The 18,359-nt window shown below is 45.7% G+C and overlaps 1 protein-coding gene across 2 annotated transcripts in view; it reads right to left on the minus strand.

Annotated features, from left to right (window-relative positions):
• Positions 1–18,359, minus strand: part of SLC1A2 (solute carrier family 1 (glial high affinity glutamate transporter), member 2) — a 125,103-nt gene that overhangs the window by 106,114 nt on the left and 630 nt on the right. Inside the window, exon 2 of one of the 2 annotated variants that reach the window (XM_005864425.2) lies at positions 3,934–4,346. The exons of the other annotated variant lie outside the window; for it this stretch is intronic. The gene's annotated coding sequence lies outside the window, so the exon portion shown is untranslated. The remainder of the gene's footprint in view (positions 1–3,933; positions 4,347–18,359) is intronic. 2 annotated transcript variants of the gene reach the window in all.

The following is an 18,359-nucleotide window of genomic DNA, read 5'->3' on the forward strand; positions in this document are numbered from 1 at the left end:
GACCACTGTTGACCTCAGGAGCTCATGTGTCCCCCACCCCTCACCCCTGTGATAAGTGCAGGCTGTGCCCTGTAGTGACTCAGGGGGTCCCAGAGGCCCAGGAGGAGGGGAGGTCTCACAGGGGTGAGAGCATCCTCCCTGCCGATGCTCTGGCTGCGCCATTTAGTGATCGACTCCGACTCCAGGAACCCCCCACATTGAACAATTACAGGCTTTCCCTGAGCAGGGAGGGCCTGGGGGATGCAAGAACAACACCCAGCTCCCTGTGGGCAGCAGTGGGGGGTTTCCAAACGGGAGGGGAGGTTTGCGGGAAGGGAGACCACCAAGGAGCCCCTGCCCTGAGCATCAGGAGTGAGTCATTCTCTCAGGAGACCTCTTGGCAAAAGTTGAAAATTTTTTCATCTCCGAAGTCCTGAGAATAGTAATTTTTATGCTTATCTCTCTTTTAAATCAGTATTCCCTCTAGGTATTCCTGTATCTTCCATTAAAAATGGGACATTCACAACCCCCTCGTGTGCGAGAGGCCCTGGGAATTCGGGGGCAGGGAAGCTAAGGGAAGTCCGGCTTTGCCACCTCAGGCCTCCACCGAGACCGCGGGAGGAAGTGGCATCCTCCAAGGGACAGTCCCAGGGACCCCGTTGGAGCCAGCATCCAGCGAGTGGAGGGAAGAGCCGGTCAAATAAGCGACATGTCTTCTAAAGCAGCGGTCGCCAACCGGTGGTCCGCGGACCACTGGCGGTCCATGAGGTCCGAAAGGTTGGCAACCGCCGCTCTAAAGCTCACAGGGAGAAGAAAGGCTCAGACTATGCCTGAGCCACAGTCTTTGACTTTAGATGGAAGAACCTCCTGGTCTCCTTTCTCCCAGCCTTTAAGACTCACAGAGCATTCTGGGAGATATAGTGGGTAGCCTTCTGGTCCAGAAGCCCAGGGCAGAACAAGAACTACGCCCTGGTCTCAACCTGCTCTGCCTGTGGGCCTCGGGATAGTGAGGGGGCTGGGCCAAACGGCCTGGAGCATCCTGAGTCCATGGTGACAACAGGCAGACGCAGCTGATTATCCTCACCATGACCCAGAAGCCTAGTCCGGATTCATTTCCAACTTTCACGTGCGCTGATGACTCTCCCTTTTAAAGGGGACAGAGCAAAAACATGGTCTGAGTTTGGCCAAGGAAACTCAGCCCACACTTGAGGTGCTACCCGTGGTGAGTAGTCCGGCGCCAAGGATCCCAAGCATAAACCACAGTGTCAGGTAATAAAAGCAACGCCACTGCCTATCTGTCTCAGAGGGGTGATGTGAGTGACTTAATCTTAAGAGAGCTAAATAAAGGCGGTCTTACCCTAAGCACAGAGGGCTTAGCTTCCTACTAGGCTCCGTGGGGCCGCGAAACAGGTGAGATGAGCATATCTTGCATTTTAGAGAGAGCCCATTCAGAGACCCCTGAAGGGGAAGGAAGGGCACCACCCTAGCCCTGCAGAGCCTGCCCGTGGCTGGGTCAGGGTCATAGCCCGGTTCCAGAAGAAGCTTCATCTGGGAGAGTTGATTTGCATATCAGCCTGCACGGTATTGTACTTACAAAACAAACATTTTCAGCCAAAATCTGTTCCTAGCAGCCTGGAAAGAGCAAACCCATCCACATGGACCTTTAGCAAGTCCTTCATACTCCTCTTTGTGGCTCTTCCCTAAGCTTCCTGAATCACTGTCTTCCCCATGTAGTTCACCTTCATCCTTAAGGAGGTCAAGAGTTGACCTTTCGCAGACAGCCCCTGACAGACATCTCCTACGGCACCTGGGAAACTAAGTAAAGCAACCACCTTGAGCTTCACCTACCCAGATAATGAAGCCGATCTGGATGATGGCTTCCAGAGCTTCAGGGTTGGTGAGCATATCGAAGGGTTGGGAAAGCACCATGCCCCTTTCCCCATACCTTGCCCTATGCCATCTCTTCCATATGGCTGTTCTTGAGTTGTATATTTTTAGAATAAACAGGAAAACAATAGTAAAGTGGTAAACCTGACTTCTATGAATTGGTCTAGTAAATTTTCACACCAGAGGAGGGAATTGTGGGAACCCGCTGGATTTATAGCCTGTCAACCAAGAGTACAACCTGGGCTTGTGACTGGCACCCGAAATGGGGGCAGTCTCCTGGGACTGAGCCCTCAATTTATGGGATCTGACGCTAACTCCGGGTTGACTGTGTCAGTATTGAATTGAATTGCAGGACACCAAGTGGTGTCAGAGAGCTGGAGACATAGTGCCCCAAAAAACACCATTCGAGTAAGACACGTAGGGAGTAAAAATAGTTCAAGGGTTAAAAGCACATAAGAGAAAAATCTAACAAACCTTTGCTAGTGCAAATACACCACCCATTAGATCAAAGAACTCCAGGACTTACTTTCTAATCTTATCACCAGCGGCTCTATGAGAAATAGCAAACATACTTGTTCGTATGCAGCCAGTGTTAGCAACCTAATTTGCAAAGCCAGGAGACTGATGGATCACCCAATCTAAGTTCAGCTGGCTGAAAGTAATACAGTCATGCTATTCCAAGAAGAAGAATGACAGTCATCAGTACAGGGTGTCCTCCATCTCGAAGCACTATGTTCAGTGAGTCACACAGTCCTGCCTTAATCCTTTCCAAAACCCTACCCAGTGGGGCTATTGTCCCTTTTTAATACATAAACAAACTAAGTCTCAGAGAGACTAATCAACTTCCTTGAAGTTATACTGCTAGTCAGTGAAGGAACAGGACATTTTGTTTAGGTCTTTCTCAATATGAATACATTCTTTTAACCGCCGTGTAACACTGGCTCCCAGAAGCTGTTTTATGCAAAGTACGATATCTCCTTATTGAACTATTCTAGTGCACTGTAAGAGATCAGATATCCTCAAGGTTATCATCTTTATCCTGGTCACTGTCGTCATTAATAGTATTTCAGCCCTGCCAGTGTGGCTCAGTGGTTGAACGTTGACACATGCCTGGGTTTTGGGCTTGATCACCAGTAGGGTGTGTGCAGGAGGCAGCCGCTCAATGCTTCTCTCTCATCACTGATATTTCTATCCCCCTCTCCCTCTCCCTTCCTCTCTCTCTGAAATCAATAAAAACGTATTTTTTAAAAATAGTTACTTTATACAGGCCTGCAGAGCTGTGGCTTCCCTGAAGGACTAGCCACATAATTCGTGGGGCCCAGTGCAAAATAAGAACACAAGGTCTCTTTTTCTTAAGAATTTCAAGATGGCAACTGCAAAGCGTTAAACCAAGGACAGGACCGGTCTGAGCTCAGGACCCTGAAGCCGACCATGTTTCCCCGTTTTCCTACATTTCTACTTAAATAATCTAAGATTCTCTTGAAGGAGGAATCAGAAATTCCTGTGCTAAATAATTCATCCAGTGAGCTTTTTGACCGCTTCCATGTATTTATTCAACAAATGCCTGTGATAATAGGACATGAGAAACTCAAAGGTTAGACACAAATTGTCCTTTCTGCTCCTTAAAATCATGGGACCATCTTCATCGCACTGGCTGGCCTCAGCAGTCAGCTTCAAGGGGAAGCGATAAAGTCCTCTTTAGACAAACATATGGGCACATGGGTACATCCCTGTCTCCTCTAGGGCTGCCTTCTGAGGGAGCGAACCTATAACAAAAACACGGTATTTTCACGCCTATTTTAATTGTGTTGCCTGCTTCCAATGGGGTTGGAACACAAGCTAGATTTCTGGGGTGGTTGGTTAGTCGCTTTGAAAAGAGAAATATCTGTTTTCATGCTTCCTTTCTCGTATTGCTTATTCTGGGGCCTTTCCAACCCTTTCAAAATGTACTTTGCAATCCCTCAAGTGTCTTTTTCTCCCTCTTCAAAGGTCTCTCTTCTTCCCCACGGTTACCCCTTCACCTTCAAAAGTCTGTCAATAACCCAGGCAAAACCAGACTGGACATACCCGAGCTCAGGAACCAGCAAATCTTGTTTGAACCCCGCTGATGACTCTCAAGGAGAAGCCAGGAGGAGGACGACAAGGAGCCCAGACCACACTGGTAAATGGCGACCGCTGTCAACTCCACTGCTGCCCAGTTGTCCCGGATGTAGTCTTGGGCTTTAGAGAGCTCTGCTGGTTGATTTAACAACTCCAGGTCACTTGGAATGTAAATAATCGACGTGGTATGGCTTCCCTTCTTAAAAACCAAGGCAACAGCTGCTGCTGGCCTGGGAAAGGCAGTTCACCTTCTGGCTCTTGCTTCCAAACAGCAGGAAAATCACCATGGCCCGCCGCTGCCGCAGTGAGGCTCCACAGTGCCCCCTTCTGGACAAACTGGTTTGGTCTTGCTGATTGCTGAACAATGATGTGTGGACTACCTGTGGGGAACTGGAGTTTACTTTCCTGGGAACCCATAGAGAGCCTTCCCCGGGAGAGAGAAAGCAAATAGAGTCAAACCACGATCTGTATATGCTTGGTTCTCCCACCTAACAATGGCTTCTATGTCAAATGAAACATGAAAACGCAGCCTCTCTCCTTGGACTCTATTTTCACCTAAAAACAAATAGCAGTTTGCATGCCCTGGCTCTGGGTCGAGGACTCTAGCACCCGCAGTGAGGATGGTGAGGGTGGTTTCCGCTGAAGACCTTCCTGTAAGGCTCAGGGAGGGGTTCCATAAACTAGCCCAGTGATGGCGAACCTTTTGAGCTCGGCATGTCAGTATTTTGAAAAACCCTAACTTAACTCTGGTGCCGTGTCACATATAGAAATTTTTTGATATTTGCAACCATAGTAAAACAAAGATTTATATTTTTGATATTTATTTTATATATTTAAATGCCATTTAACAAAGAAAAATCAACCATAGGTTTGCCATCAATGAACTGGCCCCTCATCCAATCACAGAGTTCTCACTGAGGGTCAAGAAAGAAGGTGCTGGGCACAGTTTTTATTGTCTTGTCCCATCAGGACACAACAAATACCCCTCAACTTGTCCCACCGCCAGAAAACTCCAGGAAAGAACTCCACTTCAGGAAGTATCGAAATTCCAAACATTTTCATTAGGTTACCAGAAAACACACATACCAGCTACGAGACATTCTTTCTAGACTCATGACTCTTTTTTCTTTTTTCTCTCCAATTGCAATTGGCATTCAGTATTATTTTAGTTTCAGGTGTACAACATAGTGGTTAAACATTTACATAATTTATGAAGCGATTCCCCCATTAAGTCTTGCATCCACCTGGCACCATACATAGTTATTGTATTATTAACTAATATTCCCTTACCTGTACTTTACATCTTTGTGACTATTTTGTAACTACCAATTTGTACTTCTTAATCCCTGTCCCTCTGACGAACATCAGTCTGGTTTCTGTATCTTTGAGCTTGTTTCTGCTTTGTTTGTTCATTTATTTTCTTTTTTAGATTCCACATATAAGTGAAATCAAATGGTAAAGGTCCTTTTCTGTCTGACTTATTTCACTTAGCATAATACCCTCTAGGTCCATCCTCAAATGGTAAGTAAGATTTCATTCTTTTTTAAAGCCTGGCTCTTATTTTCTAACCACAATAGGAAGCCAGAGAAGAGAATTCTATTGGGGATGGTTAAACATTCAGAATCTCTTCAAAAGTTAAAAAAAGCATCCATTTAACAACATCGTTGTCAGCTTCTGGGCACTTTCTCTAAATCCGTGTTTCAAGCAGTTGAACTGTTGGGCCTTGGATTTTATTCACTGGTGATAATTTAAATATCATCTTTGACCTGAGAAATCCTTTGTGTCTGAATATCAAATGCATGCTAGTTTCTCCTTGCTTTCCTTCATAAGAAGCAAGGAAAAGGAACAGGAAGACATCCCGAGAGGAGGCAGGAAGTCCTGAGAAAGATGGGGCACGAGGAGTGGGCTCAAAGTCTCATCTGATTCAACTCCCTTGCTTTTTAAAATAACAGCAGCTCTAGGAGTTTGTCATCTTTCCCAGACAGCAGCATGGGAGCACAATTGACTATGACAAATACATTTTTGGCTTCACAAGATCAGTTGCTCTCCAACTAATTATTCTTGTAACCTATCTGAATCCTATCAACCCTTAGCAGTCAAAGCCTGGTTACTGACTCCTGGGCCAAGAATTTCATCTGACCAGAACCTTAAAAAGAGGATGTGTCCCAATAAGCAAAAGGTCATGAATTCTCAAGTTTGGCCCTCTCACCCCTTAAAACCATCCCCTTCTGCCCTCTATGCCCTTAGCGTCTCTTTCCCAAGGTAGACAATTGAATTACACTAACACACAATTGTAATAATGATAATAAGTTGGGGCACCAATGAATTAATGTGGTCCTGATCCTCAGAGAGATATGAGGATGTGAGCAGACAGACAAGAAAACACTCAGCACTCGTTATAATGAAATGTTCTAACAGAGGTCTGAACAAAGTGCCATGGGACAAGGTCGTTGGAAGAGGCCCAGCTCAAATGTCACCTCTTCTGAGCGCTTTGTAACCCAGGCTGAGTATTCAATCAGGAAGCTTATTGAGTGCTTGGTGCCCGTGTCCAAGGGGATGCAGTGATGAACCAACCAGCCCTCAGAATGCTTACATTCCTGAGGTCGGTCGATACTAACAAAAAGATAAACAAATAAAATATTTAAAAATTCTAACTGATGCCATGAAGGAAGCAAGCAGGGGAAATGAGATAGGACTAAGAAAGGCAGACCTATTTTTGGAGGAGTGGTGCGAGAAGAGCTCTCTGGGAAATGGCATTGAAGTGGAGAACTAACGGATACTCAAGGATGTCAGCCACCTGAAGAATGGCAGTAGGTGGAGGGTGGGAACAAAGAAAATGGGTCCTAAGGTGGGCAACACCATAGGGTATTTGAGGAACTGCCTGTCAGAGGGGACTGTGTGGCTTCCAATAGGGCAATGACAGTTGTCTGGGCTGAATGTGATGGCCATAGCAATGGAGAGAAAAGGCCAGACTCAAGGGACATTTTTGAGATAGAACTGAGAAAGCTTGTAGGGTGGGGCTGATGGAAGAGAAGCAACAGGGGTTTGAATATCTAGGTAGATGATAGTGCCATTTACTGATATGGAGAGAACTTGGGAGGTAGTAGGGATGCATCTGCGGGGGAAAAATAGCAAGAGTTCCATTGTACCCATGGCAACTCCAGCTGTCGTCGGTACATTGTACACATAGAGGTGGCAATTAGGTGGTAGGATGTATGAATCTGGAGCTTGGAGAAAAGTTCTGAGATATAAATGTATCATTGGGGACTTATCAGTATACAGGTGTCATGTAGATGCCCAAGAAGTGATCCAAAGAGAATGCAGAGCTCAGAGAATGGGGATCAAGACTGAGTCCAAGGAAGTTTCACAAGCTACGCAAGAGTGCAAACAAAGGGTTAAAGGAGAAAAGAGAAGAATTCCAGCTAGGAGACTTAGAAAGGCTTGTGGAAGGTAGGTCCCCATGCTGCTCCCCTCCCCGCCCCCATCAAAAAAATAGCAACCCCTACTAAAATCTACCCAGCTCTAGCTGGCTGACTGAGGAAGCTACAGAAATCAGGAGGAGCTGGTGGCCCCGTCTGTCACTCTACAGATCACCCTGGACTGCACAGATCTGGGAGTCCAGACAGGTGACCTTTTCCTTCCTCACTGTTCTGAGTTGTCCTTCCGTATGCTGTGGGATCAGGAAGACTGTAGGAAGCTCTGGCCAGGCCCTCACAGAGCCGCCTGCTCTGCCCTACTCTGCAAGCATCTCTAAAGCAAGCCGGGGTCCTAGTTCTTTCTTTCATCAGCTTCTTGCACAAAGGCCACTCAGGACCAATCATCACTCAGGACCAAACCCTTCCCTTAGCTTATGGACATGCTTATAGCACAGCCACCCAAAAACTAAAACAAAAAAGGCCAAATGTAATCCTGGTCTCCCCTGCATCTATTTTCGTATGCCCATCCTCCCCTTGATGGACACACTCTTGAAAAACAATTTACAATCATTTTCTCTCCATCCATTCTCAACCAACACCGGCATGGCAAAGTAGCCACCGCTTTGCTGACCCATCTCTGGCACAAGCCGGTGATGTCCTTGAAATTGATTAACCCAATGACCACTTTTCAGTACTTATGTTATTTAACTTGTCTACAGCTTGCAGCACTATCACCCACTCCAAGATACCCATTCTCCCTACTCCCCTCCTTACCACTCAGCATCCTGTGCACCCCGAATCACCTCTCTCTGCCCATCTATAGATGCTAGAGCTCCCCAGGTTTCTTCCCTCAGCCCATTTTTTTCCTAGCTTCATGATCTATCTGAGTGAGCTCATTCAGTTCTATGATTATAAATACCACTCCATAAAGGCCCCAGCCTCTCATGTATCCAATTGCTCAGTGAGCATCTCCACCCAAAAATTCTAACCCAGTATGCAGAACCAAATTCATTACCTTCTCTTTCAAATTGACCATCTCTCTCTCTTTTCTGCACTCTCCTCTACCACCCTTTTGCTCAAGCCAGAAACCAAGAGACAGCTTTATGCCTCCCTCTTGCTCACCCACTACATGCATTTGGTCACTGAGTCCTTCTAAATGTCCTTGGAATCTGCTCATGCAAACATAGCCTGTGCCCTAAATTGGACTGTTACCTCCCACCTGAATCATTGCTGTCACCTAAATCATAACTGGTCTCAGTGCCCCTGCCCCATCTACTCCTCCAATTCATATTCCACCCAATGTTGTCATAATAACAGAGGCTTGGAGATAACCTGTCTATCAATCAGGGGCTGGTTAAATCAATTATTATATGACCATACAGTGGACTGTTATCAGATACATATAACATGGCACATACAAGTATACCCAGAAGTATAAACCAAAAAGAAAGTTATAGAATTGTCTATATAGGATGGTACAAGTTGCATATTAAGAATAAGATGTTTACATGGCATAGAAAAATGTCTCAAAGGATAAACCAAAAAATGAGTATTTCTAGAGAATGGGATTGGGATGGGAGGCAGTTTTACTTCTTTATTTTTATGCCTTTCTGTTATATTTGAAGTTTGTTTTTTTTGTTTGTTTTAGTTTTTTAATGATATCATGTGTTTTGTTATGGGAAAAGAACCACTGATCCAAACCACAAAAAGTTAAAAGTTTTTGTTAAAAGTAATTTCTTTGAAAGTAGACAGTAAATCCTTCATAGTCCTTTATTTGGCTGGTAGTGAAAGCCTATGTGCAAAATGTGTTTTCTAAATGTAGATTGAATACAATCACTATTGTCTGTACCCAAATACTGGAAACAGACGTCTTATCTGCTGTAGTAAATACCAGATTTGTAACTTACAAACAGGTAAGGAAGGGAAGCAAAGGCAAGTTTCAATGTTGGGTTGCTTTACCTTCTATTACTGTCCAATGAGCCACTTGAATTAAGCTGTTGTGCTAATAAAAACACAAACACAATGATAATCAATGTCCTTGTTTCAGAGAGCAGAGTCGACTACCCTGAGAAAATAAGGGGAAATATCCGCAGGTATAATTTACAAGGCCTCAGATTATGTACAAAAGTGTTCTTTCATCTCTGCACATATCTCAATATTTACCAAGGGAATAGAGAAGAGAAATGTCAACATCCGAGCACCTTTGGCCGGAGGTTGACGGAATGCATGACTTTTTGAATCAACAGAACGATCAGTGGCTATTGCAGAAAGGGGTGATCCAGTTCATTGCCTACCTTCTCCCAAGGTAGGAACTCCATGGGAAATAACTCTGGTAGGATTACAGAAACAGCTGCTGTCAATACCGGGAAAAACACTACTAGCTATACTCTGCTTCCCAATATATCTGACTGTGACTCCTCGTGGCCCCTTCCATTAGCTTGAGTTGATTTCCCTTTCTAAGGCAGCAATTTCAGACAACCATCCTCCCATTGGACCAGATGCCTTTGGAAGGTCTGGAGTGAAGAAGAGGGCTTCTGACGTCAGTCCTTGGGGGCTGTGCGGGTCACAGCTAACACTGAGGAAGCTGATGCCTGTGAATTCTCCCCATCCTTGCCCACCAGAATCCACTCCCCCCCATTTTCCCCCTACCACACACTTCGTTTAAGGTATAGTATTGTGTTGCAGATGGTAGTTTTATGGAGGCATGAATATTCAGCTTGAAATCAACCATACCCATTATTTTATTATCTCTCAAACACTTGAATTTGGAGTCAATAATGGATGCGGTGGCATGCTGCCAGACCCCCATCCCCCAACTTCAGGACTGAGATATTCATTCCTCCAGCTGCTGGGAGTCTTGATAAGTGACAACATTAACCAACTCTATCACCCTCCAAAGCCTGGCCCTCTACTCACCCGGGGCCACCCCCACTGCCTGAGCACAGCCTGGGTCCAGCGCCTGATCAATGTAGTGGTAGAAAGGCCAGGCCTCTTGCCTCAATTCTGGACCATCCCAAAGAACCATCCCTGTACCACAGCTTCCTGTGACTGTTTCAACGTCTCCCTCTGCCCGCCGGGGCTTCCCTCTCTCTTCCACAGGGATTTATGCCAGGAGCTCCCCTCAATAAACTTCATGCACACAAGTTTCCACCTCAGAGTGATTCCCAGGACCAGCCAGCAACAGTGCCTCAAACCCAGTGTATCCAGGCTCTGAAAAGAACCCAAATTTGAATACTCTGAGACTAATAGATAAGCTCCTATAAGTGATTAGTCCTTCATTGGAAATGATAGCAATTAATCACGATCGAAAAATCAATGATGCCATCAGTGCTTCTCTTCTGTGATGATTTTACTAACGTCTGCTGATGGGTGACCTTGAATCCCAGAAAAACACCAGGGGAATAGATTCAGTCTATAATTCCATTACTCCCTGTTCTATTCTTGGAAATTAGTCCCATAGTTATTTTTGACACTTTTTCAAGACCATATGTTGCACCGAAATATAAAAAATAACAACTGAACCGATCCCCCAGGGAACTTCAGTGTCGGAGCTGAGGGTTGTCAGCTGATATCCATCCGTCTCACCCCTGGATATGTTTATCTGCTTGTGCTTCGTTCACGTTGACTCCCACCCTCTCTCCTAACAAAGCTGGTTATCAGATCACAACTGCCCTTTTAAGTAGACAGAGATCAAGACAAAAATACAACTTGGTCTGCAGCACTTGCCTTTGCCCGATGCCTGATAGAGAAGAATGCTTTTCCTATTTGTTTTCTTTGACCTTATCTCCCTTCATGCACTGAACTGCTTCTATTTGAAATTCTCCGGTTTAATGTCTACACGCTGGGGTCTGACCATCCTTCTCAGTTGCCCAATCTTAGTCTCTTTTTTATTTTATTATGGTGGCATTTTCTTTTGAATGTCACATCTCCGCTTAACAAGTTGACCTCTTTCTATATTCATTGCTGCCCTTCTCGAGCCTTGCCGCTTACATTCTGCCTTATCTCTTTTTGGCTATCTTGTTTCCTTGGATCAAAATGATTAGAGACACCCACTGGGGCAAAAACAAACAAAAAGGGAGACTGTGAAATTTTAAGGAAATGTGAATTAATAGCAAGACGTGGATAGTATGAAACACTGTAGAATTAGATGACAAAAAAACAAGGCACCCAATAACAGCATAAAATCAAAATTTCTCAAAGCTTCAGTTTCTGCATCTGTAAAATGATAATAATATTTCATATGAGTTTTCCAAGGATTGGCTGAAATCATGTATGTATAGTCACACCGACTTGGAAAAAGGAAAAATGAATGGTTCTAGTTACATTTGTATATGGTAGTATCTCTGAAAACTGTTGATACATAACAATCGTCTCAGGATTTCCACATGATATATTTGGTGGAGTCACTTTTTTTAATCAAAAGAGAAAGGAATACTGTGGGAATTGGGATTCCCTAAGGACCCAGGGGTTTCCAAAGGGAGTCAAAGGAAGACTGATGAGTCTGGACAAAGGGCTGACATATACTGCCACCTATTGGGTGATCAGCAAACTGTGCCACTCTTAAAAATACATACACAGGAATGCATCTGAAAGATTTCTTCCTCAGTTTAAAAGGCACCCCTAGCCACCACGGTTTGCATGTGTTGCCAAAAACACCCAACAACAATATCAGCTCTGCTCCTAAAGGGGCAGGGCTAGTAGCTGTTTTAGGAAAATGGGTAAGTTACAACCTTCAATGGCCACACTTGGAAATCACAGAAGAAAGGATAAACTCCAGAGCCCCCTAAATGCTCAACTACATTTGCCACTAAGAAGTGCATGCCCAAGGCTCGATATTCCAAAGAACGGGACCCAATGCTGGGCTGTGTCCAAGCACTGCATCTGCGTAAGACAGTGCTATTGGCGTCCTGACAACCAATAACTACAAGAGCACTCTTCATGAAGACCAACCCGGAGCAAAGCAAAAGGTAGTGGTTAGGGGGTTAAAGAGAAAAAGCAGCTGGAATTACCTTTCATGACATAGAAATGGGATTTTGAAGAATGTCTCCAACCCACACTCACCAGGCAGGGGCACTCCCTGTGAGGATGGAGCCCAAGCTCTCAGTCTCCCCATGGCTGTGTTAGAGAAGTAAGGGGTCAAGCAGGTAACATGAGTGAGTGGTCTCAGAAAAGGCTGTTCCCATCCTGAAAGGCACACGCCCTTGTCTCAGAGGACAGCCGCTGCTCCGCCACAGCCCTGCGGGCCTAAACAGTGTGGCCAAGTGATTAGGGGCCTAGAGCCAGGCTGCCTGGGTTTAAGGTCTGGCTTTGCCATTTACTAGCTGTGAAATCTTGGGCAAGTTACTTAATCTTTCTGTGCCTCAGTCTCCGTGCCTGTAAAGATGGAGATGATAATAGCCCCTGTGCGTCATATTGTGGCGGGGATGAAATAAATTAATAGGTGTAACGTGTTTAAAACAATGCTGGACTGTAATTACCCAATGCATAGTACCAAGACAAAAGGGCAGGTTCTTTGTCTTCAGATCTGGCAATTTTTGACAGAAGCCAGAATCGGGATTTTTTTAAAAAATGATAAGCAATTATAATTTTAATTAAAATGTAAACATTTTCAAAATCCCGTGGGAGCCAAACACTAGATGCCTGTGGGCCACCTGCAGCCACAGGCATCCACTGCCTCCCGTCCGGTGCTGTGGGAAGAGCAAAGCTGGGGAGGCAGATGCGCCTCAGACCCACCTCCAACTTTGCCACCAGCTCCTCGATGCTGACAGCGCAGTGGCTGGAAAGCCAGGATGGCAGGAGGGCACGACAGAAAGTCCTGCGCCAGATTACAAGCAGCGAGGGACAGATGGCCCTCCAGAGCAAATGGAACAGAAGAAAGCCTCTATAGAGTGGGGTGCGGGGGTGCAGAGAAACCCTCCCTCCTAGTCCCAGGGACTTCACTCGAGGTCTCTAATGCCTCTCATCCTCTATCCTAGAGGGAGCCGGGATGGACACAAGTCCAGCCGCCAAATGGAGTTCGGTCCCTCATTCCACGTTTAAAGGACCGTCCTTGTTCAATGAGCCTATAATCCAAAGCAGCTGCAGAGATCGCCAAAAACACCAGACAGCCACCCTATCTGCTAAGTGAGACATTCGGTAAATATATGAATGAGAGATAAGTAAATAAATGTCAATCCCGTTGAAAAACAACCGTTAAGAAAACACAGCCCTAAGAAAATGAGGTCTTTTTTTGTAAGGTTTACGGACCTACCCTTTGCTTCGTTCTCCTGTGTAAGTAAATAAATGTCAATCCCATTGAAAAACAACCGTTAAGAAAACACAGTCCTAAGAAAATGAGGTTTTTTTGGGTTTTTTTTTTAAGGTTTACGGACCTACCCTTTGCTTCGTTCTCCTGTAATGCAGCTGCCCCCTTGTCTTTTCTGCCATTGTTTGAAGCCAACCAGACAGATTTACAACAAGCTGCTAGCCCTTTCCTCTCCTACTGACAAACATGCGGCCCATCTGCCTCCAATCAATGATGGAGCACGTGGAGATGGAGCCGGGAGATATTTTTAAACACTCCTTTAATTAATTCATTCCAAGGACTTGGCGCTTGGTATTGTGGTGGAGGGGTGAGGGGCCGGCAGAGGGAGGAGAGAGCAAGCGCAGGATCCTGGTAAATAAAGAGATTTGCCTTAATCTGGATTCTAAAACCCTTGCTCTGAAGCATCCTGCTCGCCCCCTACAAGCTGTTAAGGGCACGGAAGAGAAGGCTGCCAGCAAGGCGCAGTTGTGGCATTGGGTAGATTTTTGCAGACTTCCAGGACAAGTTCTTAAAATGCAAACCAAACTAAAATGTTATCTCCAGAATGACTCTTCTGCCGCCTATGGCTAGAAGATTTTAAAGCGGTGGTTCTCAACCTTGGCTGCACATTAGAATCACCTGGGAATCTTTTTAAAATCCTGATTTCTGGGCCTCATCCTCCGGAAATTCTGTTTCTTTGTTACTAATGTTGTGGCCCCACCCCATAACAAAGAAACAGAAATTCCAGAGGATGAGGCCCGGAAATCAGGATTAAAAAAAATCCCTGTCTTATTTGATTAAAATATTATAGCAGGTGATTGAAATGAAGAGTAGAGTCAGCTCATTCCGAGAGGCAAGCCAGTTCCCAGGGGATCAAAATCAGTATGGAAAACAATTTCGTTTGCCTTTAACAGGGGGAAAACCAGACACTGGGTATTGCATGATACAGCCATGGGGGTGGAGGGGGGAAGAAGGAGGGGAGATTTTAATTGAATTCAACCTGTGTTGTGCATCAAAGTGTGAGAAGGCTTTGCAATCCTGGATCTGCAGGATTTATGGCACACTGACCCAGAAATCTCACACTTTGCTTCCATATTACTTGTTCCTGCAGCCGAAGCACGCTCTCTTCAGGACTTTTCCTTGTCTGACAATTCCCTTCAATCTGACCTGAGGAGACAGCACCTACTCCCAGGGCATGAAAGAGGATGAGAAGTGGCCATGAGAGTGAGACACGGACCTGGTCTCTTGGTTTTGAACAACCCGGCTTTTCCACATTACAAGCTTCATTTGGATTTGGCAATTATTTCTTGAGGATTAAGCTTTGAATCACTCGCAAGAGGCTGTCTTAGTCAACATGAAATGGCTTTCTCCCGGTCCCGCTAATAGCTATGTTACCCAAGGAGGCTGATGGTTATATTCCTGAAAATGAGAAAATGAGAAATGAAAGCTGGAGCCGAGCCCGAGGCGTGCAATATGCAAACCCCCGTGGGCCCCCAAGACCCATGCCCTCCACCCCCTTCGCAATAAGTCCGCTCCCTGGGCTCTTCCTCCAGCTGACCTCAACCTCAGTCCCGAGGACAGGAGGGAGGAGGCAGTCGTTCTGTTTTGCTTTTGTTTGCTTGAAATAATAAGTCCAGAGGTCTCCCTTGCCAGGGTTTTTCCCTTGTCAGCAGTTTTCTGTCTCATTTGCTTTCTAAGTCAGCCTGCAACCCAAGCCCTCGTTGGCTTTCGCCCCGACCCCTTGCTTCTGGGAGCTGATCAGAAGACAGATAGCCTCTGGGTCCCTGACATACATGGTGACTTAGTGTCTTCCACCCCAAGAAGGTATTTCTGAAATGCCCCCCTCTACAGCATCTGGGTGCTCCGCTATAACTCAGTCAATAATGGACATTAGCCTGTCTGCCACCAACTACTTATAATCTCTTTCCAATTTGGGTCAGGGACCTAAAACCATAATTCTTGCCGTATCAGAGGACTCAGGGGGGAAAAAAAGAAAAAAGTGACAACAACGATGCTCAACTATCAAATTAGACTTCGCTTTGCAAGAACATGCCTCTCAGGGCATGGGAACGACCCGAGTGCACTGCTGACTTTTACAGACACCGGATGCTAATCACCCCAATTCCAAACGAGAACCCTCAGATAACCAGACGGTGCTTGAGTATGCTTTGCAAAGGCCAAGCACACAGGATGATATTAAGAATATTCCAAAAGGCAGTGTGTGTGCCAAAGGCTTGAGAGAAAGCCGGTAATCTCCACCAGATATGCCTAGCAGACTCTTCAGTGATAACTGACATTTCCAGGTGATAAGCCCACAGTTCTGCCAAGTCTTGGAATTTTCCTGGAAAGATGACATCATAGTCTATATCACTGATTCTTAAAGCCCATTTTCATTGGACCTGCTTCAGTTATTGAAAGAATCAAATGTGCTATACACGAATGAGCTTTGAATGTGGAGTGCTAAACAAACATCAGATGTCACTATTGCTTCTAATACTTTAAAAATTGGTAATCAACATGTTGTTGACTATAACAGTATCACCAAATAATCGGTAACCACGATGGTCAGTTTACCATACTACCCATTCCGCAAACAATCTGGAAAAAACAGAGTTGAACTGAAGATACATACATTGAAAGCATATCACTCTATTGCTATTTTTGCTTCCTTCTCAGTAATGTATGGTTTTTTTTGGGGGGGGGGTGCTTTTATTATTTTTAAATATATTTTTATTGATTTCAGAGAGGAAGGGAGAGAGAGAGAGAGTGAGAGAGAGAGAGAGAGAGAGAGATCAATGATGAGAATCATCGATTGGCTGCCTCCTGCATGCTCCACACTGGGATTGAGACCGCAACCCAGGCGTGTGCCCTGACCCGGAGTTGAATCATGACCTCCTAGCTCATAGGTCAACCTCAAATTTTCTCACTGAGCCACATCGTTTGGGCAGCAATGTATGTTTCAAGGAAACAGTTTCAACTTTGTAGAGCCGCTAACAAAGGAGACCAGCCTGAGGATACTTAAGAAACTTCCCTTTATGAGGCACTTTAAAGACATCAGAAGAGGCAAGGAAATCTCACCAAACCACGTGAACAACTTACTAATCAAAGTCCTCAATAGGAGCCAGCCTGGTAAAGGCCAGCTCCCAGACCCTGAAGGCCTTTATACCTCCTCAGAGAGCCTGGCACGTGAGGTCTATCCAGCAAGTACTCAGCAAATGCATCTGGAAGGAGAGACTGAAGGAAGGAAAGACCAGGGCTTCTGACAACGTCACCTGCTCCTCGGCGACTGCTCTGAAATGAGAATGGGTTACAGGTCTTTCTGTATTTGTTTCCAAGCTTTTCAAATGTTCTCAATTCTTTCATCTCAATACGAGTTCCCCTGACCAATCTTTTCCTCATTACCCACAGTGCACAAATATAGCATTTTTAAAAAATACTGCACATCACGTCTGCTCCATATTTAATGTCAAATCATTCGGCCGTTCTCGTGTAGGACAAAGGTGAGATAAACACACTTAATTTGGGGATTTCTGTTGTTGTCTTAACCTCTCCCTTCTCTATCTGGCCATGAGAACAAGGAGTGAGTTGGATACAGGATTTGAAAGACTGCCACCATCCATCTCTTTCACAGATGTTTTCTGCCCGGGCCTGTATAAGCAGGGGTAAATCCAGAAGGGCCCGAAGGGAGCAAGAAATGCCTTCATATATTTTCTTACATGGAAGACTACTTAATTAAACAGGGAAGGCACTGAGGTTGAGCCAGGCGGGCTCTTAATATTTAGTTCTAGAGATCTGTTTTGGCACAATACACCACCCTCCTACTACACAGTGTCTTCCCAGAGCATCTTACTAATAATCAAAAAGGTCCTACTGCTGAACAGCTAAGATGAAAAGAGAGAAGAAATCTCCCACTACACAAGATGCCAGGCGTCAGAGGACAGAAAAGGGATGAGTTAACACAGAGAGACAAAGTCTTAGAAATAGTTTCCCTTTGTTGGAGATTGGCGTCTAGAGAGCTGACTCTGGGACCACTTCTTCACTCCTAGAGACCCCGTCCCCCAAAACGAGCCTGCAGAGCTGGTGGGATGTTATTAACGAGGAACTGTGGTCAGTGCCCGCATCATCCTTGATGCTCATCCACCGGCCCAGAGACGGCTGATGTTTCCCTTCCACATAACAGGGCTCGCCTGCCAGTGGCCGGTGCAATTTTGTGAATTAACCAAAGGGCCGAGCTCCCCAAACAGTCCTTTGATTCCTAATCAGGCTCCCCTGAGCTGGAAAAGTTTCCTGGGAGATGCCACTCAGTTCATGGACGTTGATCTGGACCCTTCCATTGAGATCTGAGTGTTGGAGGGATCCTTTCGCCCCTTGCAGCCCCATCTCCCCTGGCTCCTTCTGGGTAAAGAGTTATTCTTATTTGTCGCTGGGAACAGTCCGTATCTAACTGCAGCCTCGGAAGGCAGGCGAGGACTCCACAGCCGGGGCCGAAGGAAAAGGAAAGCGGACGCTAACCCGCTGGTGTCTGGGCACTCCTGTCCCTGCCCCAAACCACTCACTTTCCCGCCTCTTCCCGGGAAGCACCCAAATCTCTGCCACCCGCCCTTAGCGCTGGCCAGGGAGATTCCGCCGTGCAGGGACAAGGAGCGACGGGAGCAGGCCGGGCGTCTGTCCGCGGCTCCGCAAATCTCACGTTC

The sequence above is a fragment of the Myotis brandtii genome, unplaced genomic scaffold, assembly GCF_000412655.1.
Source record: "Myotis brandtii unplaced genomic scaffold, ASM41265v1 scaffold187, whole genome shotgun sequence".
Lineage (NCBI taxonomy): Eukaryota > Metazoa > Chordata > Mammalia > Chiroptera > Vespertilionidae > Myotis > Myotis brandtii.